Genomic DNA, 12,809 nt, shown 5'->3' with positions numbered 1-12,809 from the left:
AGATGATTCAATTTATTTAACCGGGGGGTGGGGGGGGCACTATAGATTAAAGGGGACCTAAGAAACAAGGCAATTAATTGCAAATCATAGAGCTCTTTGGATCTAATAAAGTGTGTGTGTTCTTTTTTTAAAGAGGCAATTGAGAAATTTAAACACTGAGTACATAGGTGTTAACATTAACAAATTATCATCAGAGCTTAAGGTATGACAGTAGTATTGTAAATTCTGTTTCTATAGAGTCCTCATCTTCCAGAAATAAACACTGAGTATTTACATACAGAATGATTGATCTAAAATTTCTGAAACCGTACATCTGATACAACCAAGGAGAAGGGAGACTGGGTAGGGACAGATGAAACAAGGCAGGCCACGATGAGCATGCTGAGGTCCACTCAACTAGCCTTTCTACTTCTGTATGCGTTTCAAATATCCCATAATAAAAATCAGTTATTCTACCAAATCTCAGCTTTGGGCCAGACAGTGGACAGTGTGGACATTAGTTCACAGTAATCAGTGGACAGACATTATGTTTAACTCTGATCACTTCCTTACCAAGGGATACAGACTTGAGACAAGTAACTTCATTCTGCTGAGCCTCAGTCTTCTACTCTGTGAAATGGCTATGATGCAGAGGGAAGGAGAGAACTCATTTCCGAGTGCCTGGCATGGGGTATGCACTCTCCCAATGGAGGCTTTCCACCACCCAGAGCTTTCTAAGGCAACACCACAGCAGGCAGCAAGCTACAGAACTGAATCTCCCCACCCCCCCACCGCAACTTTAAATCAAAGACCTGCCTAGTGAGCTCGTGGATTACTTGTTGAATCGTCTCCAGCAGAAGTGATATTCTTAAAAGAATATGCTCATGTTCTGTGTGGTGAATAGCAATTTCCACCATCTACACACACACACACACACACACAGAGCTAGGTGGCCTCTTTCGGGCTGGCCCTATGTGAGTCACAGGAAGTAAAACACCGTCTCCCAGCTGCAAAGTCTCACCAGTTTTAAACATGCTTTCTTTCCCCAGACATCCAGCCTGGAGACATCAGGGACATCACCTTCCTTTCTGAGCCTGGGCGGGAGGCTTTGTCAAGTCACTTCCTTGACCAGATAACACATCACCTCAGGGAACGGCACTTGACACGGATGAAAAATGAAGTTTACACAAGTTCTTGCTTTGAGAACATGTGCAACGTGGTTTCTTTTCTCCAACGGCAGCTATGGTTTGGAAGACGGCGTGTCTCTGCAAGGCACTGAGTCACTACTCACACTTGTAAAATATTCCTGAGCACATTTGGTGAATATTTTCCAACTGTACATACACAAACGCATGTGTAGATTCCCATAAGCCTGGAGCTTCATCCTGCCCTCCCTGCGTTTCAAGCTCTTGGTTTTTATGGCAGTTGCTGATAGACTTTGCTGGGAAGCAGAGGAACACATCCCTTGGAGAAAGAAGTGGCTCCAGTCCCTATGCTGTCCCTTACTGGACAGATTATCAATCTCTATGTCCAGATTTCCTTCCATAAAATGCAGACAATAAAACCTACGGGATTTTTTTGAGAATCACGCTGGATAAAATACATAGAGAACTTTGCCCAGTCTCTGGCCCACAGAATGTGCTTCATAAATGCCTAATATTATTACTCTCATGGTCTGATGCTAGGTCTCATCCATCCACGTACCACCCCCCCAGCACCCTGCACTGGGCTTGACATAAGGTAAGCTCATGATATTTGTTAAATCAATGCATGAGTAAAATGGAGACGATTAAATTTAACCTGTCTCTATTTGTTAAAAAGGAGTCAAGTGGGGGCAGGCGTGGGTGGCTCAGTCGGTTAAGCGTCCGACTTCAGCTCAGGTCATGATCTCACGGTCCGTAAGTTCGAGCCCCCACATCCGGCTCTGTGCTGACAGTTCGGAGCCTGGGACCTGCTTCGGATTCTGTGTCTCCCCCTCTCTCTCTGCCCCTCCCTGACTCATGCTCTGTCTCAAAAATAAACACTAAAAAAAATATTTTTTAAAAAAGGAGTCAAGTAACTTTAAGTCTCTCAAAAATATGTAATACTATTATCTTAAATATCAGTGAGACTGATCAAAGATGGACACACTCATCCAGGTGAGAGGTGCTGAGGGCCTGGCCTGAAACAACTGAGGCAAATGAAGAGAGGGCAGGGGCCAGACTCCAGAGACCTTCAGAAGCCAGGAACAGTAAGAGGTGGTGGCTTTTAAATGCAAGGGGTGGGGGGAAAAGGGCAGGGGGAAACAATGACAAAGCAAATTTGGGAGAAAATTTAAGGACATGAATTTTGCACTTCCTGGGATCAACACCACCTTAGGACACCCAAGTAGAGAACTGACTATTTTTTTTTAGTTTATTTTTTGACAGAGAAAGAGGGAGAGAGAGCAGGGGAGGGGGAGAGAGAAAGACTGAGGATCCAAAGCAGGCTCTGTGCCGACAGCAGTGAGCCCGATGCGGGGCTTCAACTCACGAACCGGGAGATCATAACCTGAGCCGAAGTTGAACGCTTAATCGACTGAGCCACCCAGATGCCCTGAGAGCTGACTTTTAACAAGGCAGAAATAGATTGCACACAGATGTTCATAGCAACACTATTCACCATCGCCAAGCGGTGGAAGCAATCCAAATGCCCAATGAGGAATAAACAGATAAACAAAATGTGGTATATACACACCAGAGGATATTATTCAGCTTTTATAAAGGAAGGAAGTTCAGACACAGGCTCCAGCATGGATGAACCTTGAGAACATTCTGCTAAATGGAAAAAGCCGGCAACAAGAAGACAAATACTGTAGGGACTCCACTTAGGAGAGGTAATCAGAATAGTCAGACCCCATAAGGACAGAAGGCAGAATGGTGGTTACGGGGGCTGTTTCCTGGGTGAAGAGTGTCAGTTCTGCAAGACGAAAGCTCTGGAGAAGTGCTGCACAACAATGTGCCAACAATTAACATTACTTAACTGTACATTGTTTAAAAAATAGGTAAGATGGTGAATTTCAGGTTACGTGTTTGTTTGTTTTTTTTTTACAATTCAAAAATTAACAACAACAAAAAAGCTTGGGGCACCTGGGCAGTTCAGTTAAGCGTCCGACTTTGGCTCAGGTCATGATCTCTCAGTTTGTGAGTTAGAGCCCCACATAGGGCTCTGTGCTGACAGCTCAGAGCCTGGAGAGCCTGCTTCAGATTCTGTGTGTGTGTCTTTCTGTCTCTGCCCCTCCCCCCCACTCAAAAATAAACATTTTTTTTTAATTTTTTTTTTTTAACATTTATTTTTGAGACAGAGAGAGACAGAGCATGAACAGGGGAGGGGCAGAGAGAGAGGGAGACACAGAATCCGAAACAGGCTCCAGGCTCTGAGCTGTCAGCACAGAGCCTGACGCGGGGCTCGAACTCACGGACCGTGAGATCATGACCTGAGCCGAAGTCGGACGCTCAACCGACCGAGCCACCCAGGCGCCCCAAACATTTTTTTTTTTTAAAGGTGGAAATATGAATCTGGAGTCATGAGCCAGAGGCGCTCCCTACTCCCCCTCTGCACGAACTTGGTGGCTCACGCCCAGTCTCTGACCTCTGAACCCACCTTCCACTCTGCCAGGTAGGCCAATAAGAGAGGGTCATTTGTCTGCAAACCTCCAACAAGCTCGCAGGACAGTGAGGATGAACATATTCTGGGCGGAGCACGCAGCTACCTGCACATCATGCCCGTTAGGAAAGCACAAGAGGCCTCTACCCCTCTCCAATCTATCGGGAATTGCAATATTTCAGCTCATGGTCTCTGTTCTTTAATTCTTCTTTCTCACCTGTTCCTCCATGATCCACGAAGCCTTTTTTATTTTACCTTCTTACCATTTTGGTCCCAGCTGTGGCCGAGTGAGGTATACGTACAATCACTCCTGACTTGCGGAGCAAAGCAAGCCAGCTTGGCCAAGCCTGGGAGTGAGGGAGAAAAAAACAAACAAACAAACAAACCCAAGTCCAAGTTGTGTAAGAGTAGTGACTGTATACCAATTAAAGGCTGCGGGGCCTGAAATGTAAACAAAACCGTCTGGTGAGTGTCTGTCACTTTACTACGGGGAGATTGTGAAAACAACTCACGTGGTTCTTTCGTAGGAACAAAGCTTTACCAGATGAGAGTTTTAACAATTCCCACAGAGAAGCCAGGCCCTAAGTCCCCTATGGCCATCAACGTCTCCTGGCTGAGACACTCCTCACCATTCCATACTTTACTGCTAAAATCAGGAATAATTTTATTAGAGGGGAGAGAGAGAGGAAGAGGAAGAGAGAGAGAGAGGAAGAGGAAGAGAGAGAGAGAGGAAGAGAGAGAGAGAGGAAGAGAGAGAGAGAGGAAGAGAGAGAGAGAGGAAGAGAGAGAGAGAGGAAGAGAGAGAGAGAGGAAGAGAGAGAGAGAGGAAGAGAGAGAGAGAGGAAGAGAGAGAGAGAGGAAGAGAGAGAGAGAGGAAGAGAGAGAGAGAGAGAAAGAGATAAAGAGTGTGAGAATACTCCCTCTGCCTCAGTTTCCTCATCCACACAATGAGAATGGCAACCCTTGTCTCCCTGGGCTTTAGGAGGAGGGAGCGAGAGACCACAGGCAAAGCACCCCATTCTCTGTTGTGTAGCAGGGACACCAAAGAGGACAGCTAGTATATCCCGTGTTGTTACAGTCTTTATTCAAACCCCCACGTGCTTGATGCACTTGTCCAAATAAGCAGACAGGTGTTAAATTTTCTTTGTGACCACAATCGTTCCTAAAATTAAACACTTGCTCACGACCAGTAACAAGGTGGATGTTAAAAAATAAAAAAGCACCCATGCAGGAGACATTTTGTTCTTCATGCTGCCCCATGGCTTCTGAGTCTTGTCTTCAGCCCCAGAATCACAGGCGTTAATGCACGCATAAGCCAATGCAGCTGATCCGGCTGGATCAAGGTAAGGTCCTTTCCCCCGTGATACAAATGTACCGACTGAGGCTGGGGTAGGGGAAATAATTTAGATCTAATAATAGACACCACTGGGTTTCTAAAGGTTCCAAGTGTCCATACACAATTTTAGAATCTATCAGATCCTTGCTGGGCTAATGAGGCCTCTTGCTGGGAATCCAAATTCCCTTTGTAAACTCCATTAACAGCCCATGAGGCAGGTGGGAAAATATGAATGTTCTTATGGTAATAACGCCTTGGGCATAAAAGGAGGCACTGGGAAATCACAATGCTTAGTTAGAACATTAGAGATAAAGAGAAAAACACATCTCTTCTTGGAGAGAGATTGGGATGTGCCCAACCCCCAAACCCTGCCTGCCCCCTGCAACCCCATACCTGAACTAGGTGGCGATGGGAACTGGTAACGACAGAAAGGGGTTTCTTAAATGCAGAGACCGTCTCAAAAAGTGTGGGATAAAAAGTTTTGCCCATGCTAATCTTGCCAAGTGCATTTGTGTCCCCAGATGATTTTCTGGGGTCCCTCACAACTTTCTGCCTACTTGTTTGTTTGTCATTGCCCGGCAGAATTTTTCTTAGTAAGAACGCATGGAAAGTTTTGACTTCAGGAGTTCAGATTCCATGATGAACCAGTGCGTTTTTAAAATGTTTTCGCTTTCAAAGCAAAAAAAAAAAAAAAAAAAAAAAAAGCTGATTTTCCTATCTGTGCATCCGTGCAAAACCAACACAGAAAATTTGCTGAATATTACCCAAAACACCCACAGTTAGGCCGAAAGAAGGGATGGAAAATTTTAGCCCTAAAGGAATTTTTTTTTTTTTTTTTTTGGACACTGGTAGCAGTGGCACAGGAGGAGGAGGGCTTGGAGGGCGTCTCCTGAGTGGCTGGGAACACATTCTGACTTTTCACCCACAGTTGCCTGACTGATGCGAAGATGCCTCCTGTTGGAGGTACAGGGGCTCCCCAGGGAGCGGATCAAGTTGACAGCTGAGCAGTCCACAACATTCCATCTGTCACTCCGCACAGCCCATCACCTCGACTATCTTGGTTTATCTTACCCCAAGTCGCCCAACCTCACAGTCTGCCCGTCGTAAGGACTTTATGGGATTCTAACCTTTTTTGGATCCTGAACCTCTTCGAGAAGCCAGCGAAAGCTTCCCCGCAAGAGCACGCACACACCTCCAAATAATTTTAGAAGGTCCTGGATCCCTCCCCTCAAGCACATCCGAGAAACTTCAGTTTGAAGCAGGCCCGTTACGTAGCCCCCAATTTCTCTTCACACTCGTAAGGCAAACTCCTGAGCCCCAGTTCTAATGTCTACACCTAACTTGTTTATGAGCGCCCATCAGCCACCTAACGCGTTGGTGCGTTCGGATGTTTGTCTGCACAAGGGCAAAAATAAGCACGTGCACACGCACACGTCTCGGCAGGAATGAAATAGCAAAGCCAAGTCCCAAATGGCGCGCGCTCGTTTAGCCTCCTGGCCCTTGACGATACGAAGCCAGTGCTGGGAGTGAAGGCAGGGCCAGCGATCACACTCGCGTCAAGGAGCCAGGATTGGTCAGCCTTCTTCCATTCGATAAGCAGCAGCACCGAATAATAAGCCAACATGCTGGACACTCTCCCGCCTCCGGAAACGATTTGCTATTAAACACTTACTGCTCCCCAACAAAGCCTGCCTGCCAACAGGTTATTTTTAAACACTTTGTTTGTTTGGAGTGGTCAGGGAGAAAGCAGGGAGGGGGGGGGGGGCATTCCTTTTGGTTTCTAGGTCTCTTTCCTGCAACTTAAAGGCTAGGAAATGATGAAATGAAAACCTGACGCAGAACTTCCAACCTAACCCTTTTCATTGACTGCATGGGGTTAGGTGTCGTTCAGGTCTTTAGTGCATCGTAAAAGAGCTAGCGCTCTGATCAGAGCACAGCTGTCCTACGTGGGTTTCCTTGCACAGAAACGCTATCCCCATCAGAAGGTACGGGGTCAAACCTCAAGAGGAAAGCAATCCAGTCCAACTCTCGCCGTGACAGGACTGGGCAGTCAAGCCCGTGAACTGCAAATATTGTACAGGATCATTTCTGTGCTAAAGGAACTGGGATTCCAAGGGCTAGAGGCTCACTTCCGGCAGAGCTGGATCCAGGCAGTCGTCTTGCCTTCTCGCCCCCTGATCTACCTTCCTTTGCGAGGTCTTCACTCCTAGGTCAACTTCCCTGCATGTGGCAGCAATGACAGACATTGGAATCTCTGGACATAAAGTTTCTACAGCTAGCAGTCCTAGAAAAGAAAGTGGCCTCTGTGTCTCTCGCTCTCTCTCTCTCTGAGTCCATTTGTCAAACCTCATGGTAGGCTTTGATTATCACAATCCTTGGGCCAATCCTTGTACATGGGAGCCCTTCTCTGTGTCATGGCCAGCCACGCCTGGACCACATGATCATGTCTGAAGTCCTCGTTGGGGAAAGGCAACACTCGGTCACGAAAACGAGGTGCTAGACGGGAGAAAAGCCAACGTCCACAACAAAGACTCTTCCATGAGGCCTAACACAAGAATCCCCTAGCAATGAAGAACTGACTTTGCCCTGAAGAGGAAGGCCATTAACCTCTAACGCCCGTGTTAACAACAGCAAATCACAACCCTCTACAGAAACCAAACCCTTCCCACAGCTGCTCTCACTGAATGCCCCTTGCTGGTGAAAGGAAAAAAAGGAGATAAAGCGGAGATTATTCTATGTCAGAAAGAAGTAGTCTGCAAATAAACTAAAGAAAAGGAATATGCAGGTTATTCAGGAAAATAGCTCAGAACCTTTTATATTTAAGAACAATGCCTTTGTTACAGTTGAAAGGAAAAATAAAATCAATCTTCTTTCACGAGGCAGGTGCAGTAAGAGGTTGATGGTATAGAAACAATGTGCCTTTGCGGTTCTGAAGGAAGGAACCCGCCCCGACCCGACCCTGCCCCATACACCTGCACCTTCACCTTCCCCACGAATCTTCTCTAGGTCTGTCTGGGCCTCTCTGGTCTTACATCGGGTCATCAAACACTTGAATGCTATGCTCTAAAATCTCTCAGCAAAGATGTTCCCACACACACAGGAAACATCCACAGGCCCCAACTAGCCCCAAATGGTATTGGTTTCTACTCCCTTCAGGAAACTCTTGGGGAACAGATTTCTTCATCCAGACATTCTTAGCTTAGAAAACTGGTTGAATTTCTTTTCTATTCTAGGATTCCCATGCTCATGAGGCAAAAGGCAAAGCCTCAGCTGGAATAGCATCCTGAGAGGCTCAGCAACAGCTCTGACTCCTTCCTCTCTTCCAAACTGTGTCCTGTGTTTGTGCAAGAGTCCCCGCCCCCATCCCCAACCCAACGCCCAGATCACCTGCGATCACAGTAGCTAACACTATTTATTCTGGCTGTGGCATCCATGATGTGCAACTTCTTCCCTTACCACCTAGCTTCCTTTCTTGTTTTATTTGCTATCCAAAAGACAAATGCAATTTGAGATGCATGATGTAGAGCCAAGGGTCCCAAATGGCAAGCCACCAACGTACTCGAGCTGGCTTCTGTGTTGGTGACCCGCGGGAGGATTTGGAGAGGATGTCAACGAGTTGGCAATTCAGTCCACTTGCAAACTATGGATTTCCGATCACTCTTAAAAATCCAAAGATTTGGGGGCGCCTGGGTGGCGCAGTCGGTTGAGCGTCCGACTTCAGCCAGGTCACGATCTCGCGGTCTGTGAGTTCGAGCCCCGCGTCAGGCTCTGGGCTGATGGCTCGGAGCCTGGAGCCTGTTTCCGATTCTGTGTCTCCCTCTCTCTCTGCCCCTCCCCCATTCATGCTCTGTCTCTCTCTGTCCCAGAAATAAATAAAAGACGTTGAAAAAAAAATTTTTTAAAAAAAAAAAATCCAAAGATTTGGCAAGACTGACTCTGTACTCGGATGAAGAAAGAACCCTCAGTTCCTCAGCCTCCATCTATGGTCTGCTTTTCTCATTTGCTGGCTGAGCCCCTGTAGCACTTAAAATTTCTACCCTGGGCAGAAGATGTGGCCTGGGGCTGACAACAAGGGCACCCACACTCCTGGCCAGCCCAAAGCATCTTTTCATGACACACTTGTGTCTCACTTACTTATCTTCTGGAAAAAGTCACAGCCAGGCCAAAGGGCTGCCTTCCAATTCACATGGGATCACGGCACTGACCCAAGCTTTTAAGTCTTCGGCAAATGTGGACGGATGTGGCTCAAACCACAAAGATGTTCATCGTTCAAATGACCAACGAGCCCATTCCAGCATTTCTAGATTATCAAAATACCCTATAGTTATCTTTGTGATAAACAACACAATAATTTCACATATAATTGATATATTACGAACTTTACAACAGGTCCATTGAAAGTAGATTTACATGTATAGTAGGGTCTTAACTAAAACACAAAAGAAAAAGGCTGGAAGGAAATATACCTAAATATTGACAATAACTTTCTATAGGTACCCAGATTAGATATTATAGTTTCTTATTATATTTGGGGTTTTCCCAATTTTACTAAAGTGAGAATACATTCTTTTGAAAAACTGAGCCAATATCAAGAAGCAAATTAGGAAGTAATGTGTCAAAACCCAGAAAGCCAACCAATACATCATGTTGTGGTAATGGGCATACTCTAGGGTGCCTCTGACTTCGGATGAACCAGATCGCCTGCTGCCTGGGGCCATGCTAGCACTTTAGGTACTTTGAGATGAGCCACAGGAAGGGGTCTGCAGGCAAAGAAGAGCCCTGCTGATTTAATGCAGGACTGAAGAGGTTGCTATTCTTAGATCTACTAGGTGGATTATGTCCCAAGCTGAAAATCAGGATCCAGCTGCTCTTGTCAAAGACCTGCCTGTGTGTTTCAGTAAGTCAGTCACTTATCTCACGCCTCACTTTCCACATCTGGAAATGGAGAGGATAGGACGACAAAAAAAGAACAGGACAACGTTTACTGATCTCCACCACAGACAGGGTACCTGATGCAAAGGATAGCAAGGAGGATCCCTGCAAGGTAGACCCCGGCCTCTTTTTACTGCTAAGGAAACAGGCTGAGGTTAACCAGAAAGGTGTCCAAAATCCTGGTGGCAGGTCTGAAGGGGAGCCAGGGTTTGAATCTCAAAACTGTCAGACTCCAGAGCCCACGCTGAGAGTCTCGTCCAAGGTCACCCAGGCAGAGAGCACAGAAGCGATTCCGTGAGCCACAGGGCATGAATTATGAGCAGCTGAAAATGAACAAGAAGCACCTAGCAGCCCAGGCAATATGGAAGCACCAGATAAGAGCCCCTTGCATGTTTCCTAGCGCGTTGCTAAAACACACCGAAAATGGCATGTGACCAGCAGCTGGGGAGAGGGGGTGGAACACAGCCAAAGCAAATTGACCAGTGTTACAGTGCCATTTATTTTAGAAAAAGAAATTAATGAGGGAGACTTCAATATCAATGAAGTTGCAAGAATATAATGAGTTATGCTTGCTCCCACGAGGGAAAGCTTTTTAATTATTTTTTTCAGATGAACTGCAGTCACAGTGTATTTGATCCATACCCGACCCACACTCTTTGGAGAGTTGAAACACGTTTTACCCAATGTCAAGTTAAAATAAAAACTCATCAGAAGCAAAATAACTCTGGGCTCCCAGGGCTCTGACGAGAAGTTTGGTTCTCTCTGGCTGCCGGCTGGTATCATAGTGACCTTTGTACTGAACAAACACTTGGCAGATGAAATCTGAGAATAATTCTCTCTGCATCAACTGGAACACAGTGGGCTCCACTGGGTCTCAATACAAGCGATCAAAAAACATGACACATTTGTGTCTAATACATGTGCCACACAACTCAGAGCAATTGCTCTGTGGATTCGGGCAGCCTGCAAGGGCCCCATTCTTCCTGGGAATTCAGAAGGCTCTCACGGGGTTCTTCTGGAAGAATCCCTCTCCTCTGGCCAGCCTCCATTCCACCTAAAGACTTCTCTCTGTCTCGGTGTTCTCCCCACGCACACGCATGTGTGGATCAGTGTTGCATGTGTGCCTGCCTACCAAACACACTCCCACAACTCAAACTGATCTGGTTTCCCCTTGATCCCGTTCTGTTGAAAACACGGTGCACTTGTATTAAAACTGCCCAGAGCTACACACACACAAACGAGTACACATCCAAACTGGCAAAATCTGAATCAGCTCCACAGACGGTACCAATGTTAATTTCCTGGTTTTGATATTGCGTTTCAGTCACGCGCCGTGTTACATTGGGGGAAACTGGATGAACAGTATGGAGAACTTCCCGGTACTTTGCAACAACTTGTGATTCTAGAATGATCGCAAAGTAAAAAGTTGTTTTGTTTTTGTTTTGTTTTTTAAGCTACATCTTCAAATAATTTCTTGAGCACAAACATACATACACACACACACACACACACACACACACACAAAACAACGCAGTTCCTTATAGAAAAGTTTGGGCAAAAGACCCAAGGGTCTTGGTTTAGTTTGGTACTGATCCCCTCAGTACCGGTTATGGGATGAATCACACACCCCTCCCCGCCCTGGACAAATTCATGTTGGAGCGCTAACCTCCAGTACTACAGTACATGACTGCATTTGGAGATAGAGCCTTAAAGAGGTAATAAGGTTAAATGAAGTCATGCAGGTGGTCCCTAATCCCATCTGACTGCTGTCCTTTCAAGAAGGGGAAATCAGGCCACAAAGAGCCCCCAGGGGTGTGAGCATACAGAGGAAAGACCCTGTGAAGGGAGGAAAAGGAGGAACAGGAGCCATCTGCAAGCCAAGAGAAAGGCCTCAGAGGACAACTGCTCTCAGGATACCTTGATCTTGGACTTCCCGCTTCCAGAACAGTGAGAAAATAAATTTCTGTGGCTTAAGCCATCCAGCCTGTGGTGTTAGGTTAGGACAGCCTTAGCAAACTAACACAGGACCCACATCCTGCACGCCTCATTCATCTGGTTTCGTCCCCTGGTAATGAGCCCCCACAGCATCCATCTTCAACAGGGAAACGGCGGCTCAAGTGTGGCAGGAAAACCAAGTCAAGTAAGGAACAAAGGTCCCGGCACAGAAGAGCTAAATGCAGGTTAACTCCTTCCCTACCCGGTGAGGCTGATGCTCAGCTACCTGAATTATCAACACATGGAAGAGAGGGGCACCTGGGGGGCTCAGTCAGTGGAGCATCTGACTTTGGCCCAGGTCATAATCTCACAGTTTCTGAGTTCAAGCCCCACATCGGGTTTGGGGCTGTCAGTGCAGAGCCCCTTTCTGATCCTCTGTCTCCCTCTCTGTGTGCCCCTCCCCCACTCACACTCTCTCTCAAAAATGAATAAAACATTCACACACACACACACACACACACACACTCTGGCGCGCGCAAAGACAAGTCTTCCGGGGGAGCCCCCGGGGCAGAGCCAGTGGCAGCTTGTGGGCAGCTGTAAGGAGACAGATTTCTAACCCAATGGAAGTACAATCACCTAACGGCTATCGTGGTTCAAAAAGGGAATCATCAGCGATGTGAGGGGAGGGCCCGTGCATCTCAGGAGAGAGGGAAGCAGAAGGCGGAATACGCAGCCGCCCCTGTCTGGGAAGCACCAGCTCTAGTCTGAAGCCACCTCTACTCAAAGCAGTGGTGGCTCCACAACCCTGTCCTGGACTGTGAGCTGGGACCACCCTCCCCTCTGCCTCCTACTCCCACACTTTGGGCCAGGGCACCCACTCTCCCTTCCGATCGCACCACTCCCCTCGGCTTTGAGGCACGTTGCTCTCTTCCCTCCTGGCTGGCTCCCAAGATTTTTACCTCCTGAAGGCTTCAGGCTATCTTGTGGCAGGCCCGGACTTGTA

At 46.9% G+C, this 12,809-nt stretch overlaps 1 protein-coding gene and 1 long non-coding RNA gene across 5 annotated transcripts in view; one reads left to right on the top strand and one right to left on the bottom strand.

Annotated features, from left to right (window-relative positions):
- The window catches only part of SLCO3A1 (solute carrier organic anion transporter family member 3A1), a 313,852-nt gene that overhangs the window by 231,302 nt on the left and 69,741 nt on the right, over positions 1-12,809 (bottom strand). The window lies entirely within an intron of this gene.
- Positions 2,774-6,000, top strand: LOC131516077 (uncharacterized). Its single transcript, XR_009263845.1, has 3 exons — positions 2,774-3,001; positions 3,502-3,615; positions 5,868-6,000. It is a non-coding gene; the product is annotated as an uncharacterized LOC131516077 (long non-coding RNA).

The sequence above is a fragment of the Neofelis nebulosa genome, chromosome 7 (assembly GCF_028018385.1).
Source record: "Neofelis nebulosa isolate mNeoNeb1 chromosome 7, mNeoNeb1.pri, whole genome shotgun sequence".
Taxonomy (NCBI): domain Eukaryota; kingdom Metazoa; phylum Chordata; class Mammalia; order Carnivora; family Felidae; genus Neofelis; species Neofelis nebulosa.
The sequence above is the reverse complement of the archived record's forward strand: the minus strand, read 5'-3'. Positions and strand labels throughout refer to the sequence as shown.